Here is a 3799-nt window from a genome sequence, read left to right as displayed (position 1 = left end):
TAGATGCCAACTGGGTTTAGTTGTATATCCTTTAAATTTCTTTTCTGGACAGTGTTTATTACATTTCTTAAAGAGCTTTTTGTAATCAGAGGAACAGATTTGGAAAAGGGATTTTCTAGGAAAGAGGGAAGACACAAAGACAAAGGAGAGGGTTTTTTCGAAGTGTTTTCATGGCTACTGATTTGCTACATTTCTTTATTCGGGTAACCGCGCCGGTCAAATTGCCTCAGTCATTTGGGCTGCTCTGTCTGCATTTCTCTCCATTTTCAGGTTGCCCGTTTATTTATAAAATGAAGTGAAACCTGGAACCACCCATTCACTCATGATTTTTTTTTTTCATTTTCTTTTAACACGCACCTCTGGATGTACTTTTTGTTTAACATGCTTCTAAGAGAACCCCATGGCTAGATTAGTTTTTCTTTATTTTCTATTCTTTTTTTTTCCCACCAATTTCCAGATAAGAAATGCCCCTACTTCAAATATAATTTTGAAGAACCCGTTTTTTCAGACAGTGGTTTAAGAAACCAGTTGGAGTTTTCTTGGATCATGGATGGCCTCAAAATGGGATTGCGGATACGTGGATTTGCAGATGCGATATTGCATTCACCATGGGACAACAAATGTATAACCTTTTGTATATAGGTTGGGAAAAAGGGGATATGATATTGATGTGATATGATTTGCCAAAGGGAAATGATATATCCGTCCCTTTTGATCACCAGGAACACCCCCTGTCAGTGTATCAATGACTAAAGAGGGGCTGTTGTACTTATGTGAGAAGAATTCAATGCCCCTAATTGCCACAAACACTGACAGGGGGTGTTCCTGGTGATCAAAAGGGGCGGATACATCACTTCCCTTTGCCAAAACGTGATAAATAGTTGGTTGCCACGAAACTTGATAGAGGGAGAGATATTATAGGAGATGTAATTGCCGAATTAGGAGAGAGAAAGAGAAATAATAGGAGATTTAATAGCCTTTAATAAGAGATTTAATAGCTTTCTTCGGTATGAAAGAGGGCTTTTTAAAATTGCGAACCACAATGTAAATAGGTTGTGACCAAGAATTTATTCCCAAAGGATTATCATAGCCGTTTGATCTATAGTGGAAATATATATTTATTTAGAAAAATGTGTGAGTATAAGGACTTACACCATATAAAATCTCAACATAAGCATCTACATCAGGTTTTATAAGTCGTGTTTTATGTTGATTTCCTTTGGTCAATTGAAGATACTCAGAATTCAGAATTTTGCTCTCTCTCTCTCTCTCTCTCTCTCTCTCTCTATATATATATATATATATATATATATATATATTCTAAGGGTGCTTTAAAACAGTTTTAAAGCATTTTTTTCCTCGCCCCGTGCATCGCACGGGTCTGCAACTAGTATATATATAAAGCGGAATCCTCTAAGCTGTGGTGGTGCCACGTGGCACCCTCCTATAAACTCAAGTTCTGCTTGTAGCTATTTTTAAGCTCTTAAATCTCCTGTAATATCTCTTTCCCTCTCTCTCTCTCTCTCTCTCTCAGCAAATAAATCTCCAATAGGAAAGCTATTAAATCTCCTAATAAATCTTCAGGATAAATACCCTTTCTTAAAACCTCATTAAATCACCTTCCAAAACGTCAGAGAAAATATCTCTCTCTAACTTTTTCTTACTATTAATTGGTTTTATTACTATTAATTGGTTTATTGCCGAATCTCTTCGTATATATACTTTCCTTTTCCAAGTAGCTATTTAGTCTCTCTCCATCAACGACAGCACTTCTTGGCAACGGTGTATTCCTCACGCACATGGACATCTGGGGGCGTCCAACGGGTAAAGGCCTGGAAACAAAGATGAGTACTTTTTTAATTTCTTTGCTGGCTGTTATGAAATATGAGGTATCTACCGTATATCTTTGCTCTTTGATTTCCCCTTCTCCTATTTTCTTCTGCCTATGCTTCTCTGTCAAAGAAATACTAATCTTTCCATTTGAAAACAGAGAGAGAAGGTTTGCCCTCATTTTCATGACAATTTCTTGAACTGTTGTTCCCCATTCCAAGTATTTTATTTATTTTTATTTTTTCCTGCGTTGTTCTTCCTCATTGCAGGGATTTTATTCATCTTTGTTAACACAATTAAGGCTATCATGGAGCCTTTTTCTTTATTTATTTTCTTTCTGTTTTGTGTTTCTTAGTTGTGCATACAAGCGAATTATGAGGCAACATTTTTTATGGCATTTTTATGCCATAATTGTATATGGTTTTATTTTTATTCTATTTTATTCCGTATATTTCTCCGTGTATTATGCTTTGTAATGTAACCAAATAATTAAATATCAATGCATCAATTTTCTGAAATGATTTACAGGCATATCCATACGGGTGAAAGTGTAAAGGGAGTGGCATCAACGTTGGGGTTTAGGGTTTACGCTTTCAGGCTGCTGTTCAAGAATTTGCAGAGGATTTGTGATGGCTTCTTCTTTAAACGCTCTTCATCTATGGTCACATTGTTCATGGCTTGGATCAGATCAGGATAATTTTAATTTTTTTACTTTCTTCTACTATACTGTTTTCGCATTGTGATCTCAGTAATGTTCTGAAGTTTATTTTTGGTTTCCAATTTCTTTATATATTTTAATTTATTTTTTGAAACTTTGAAGAAGATATTTAATTTTTTCTTCATTATTTCATATGATTGCAGAACTAAGGTGTGTAATTTAGAAAATGTAAAAAGATCATTAATATTGCAATGGATCTGTCATTACGTTGAAATTAAAACAGGGTTAGGATCATCCTATGAGGAAGAATTAATGAGTTACATCAAATTTGAGTGGAGGCACATCAAATGAACAATAGGATGAATAGATGAATAGATGATACATGTCACAAAATTAGTCTATGACCTTCATTTAAAAGCAAAACCCACTCAATTGGAGTGTTTAGATCATGGGAAAATTAGTCCGTATCATCCAACCCCTTAATTACGTGTACTTTAAAGTTAGAATCGCCACCCACTTGCAAACCAAGGAAATACGTCTAACATATGGCAAAACTATTTCAACATAAATCTCTTTCCACCATTCAATTTGGTTACAACATAGCCGGATTAAATTGTCTCTTCTTTAGATTTTACATGATGCATGGCCGTATGAACCATTATTTTTCTAAAAGTACTATACTACCCACTTCATAGGATGATCCAAACTGTTCATTTGTAAATAGGTTGTGCCTCAAAAATCATCCGATCTATATAGGATGATTGGAGGGTTGTTAATAGGTGGTAAATAGGATGATCCTAACATTATGATCTATACAGTACAACAAATTATGGAAACATGTACAGATTGGAAGGTTAGGATCATCATATGATTTTTGGGACATAACCTGTTTATGCTGTGGCTCTACAAATGAACAGTTTGGATCATCATATGGAGTGGCCGTACAATACTTTTTGAAAAATAATGGCTTATACAGCCATCCATCATATAAAATCTCATTTCTTCAAAATTATAAGATTTAACATTCCAATATTGGTGATAATATATATTATTTACCTTTTTTAACGACACCCGTGCATCGCACGGGTCTGCAACTAGTGTATATATATATATATATATATATATATATATATATATATATATATATATATATATATTTGAATGGTGCTCTCTAATAATTCAGTGACATAGAAACCCCGCAATCTCCTCTTATTGAACTTAATGTTATAATACATCAATCGAAGAAAGGAAGTATTGCATGAATCTCATACTTTCTTTGTATTGTTAACAAAGAGATCACATGCAAATTAC

At 34.2% G+C, this 3799-nt stretch overlaps 1 long non-coding RNA gene across 1 annotated transcript; it reads left to right on the top strand.

Moving 5' to 3' along the window:
• Positions 1-1512: 1512 nt before the first annotated feature.
• Positions 1513-2693, top strand: LOC143851889 (uncharacterized). Its single transcript, XR_013236543.1, has 3 exons — positions 1513-1889; positions 1991-2050; positions 2359-2693. It is a non-coding gene; the product is annotated as an uncharacterized LOC143851889 (long non-coding RNA).
• Positions 2694-3799: the final 1106 nt, after the last annotated feature.

Source organism: Tasmannia lanceolata, unplaced genomic scaffold, assembly GCF_043159265.1.
Source record: "Tasmannia lanceolata isolate RefF3 unplaced genomic scaffold, GAP_Taslan_0.1 ptg000018l, whole genome shotgun sequence".
NCBI classification, from domain to species: Eukaryota; Viridiplantae; Streptophyta; class Magnoliopsida; order Canellales; family Winteraceae; genus Tasmannia; species Tasmannia lanceolata.
This window is presented reverse-complemented; position numbering and strand designations above follow the sequence as displayed.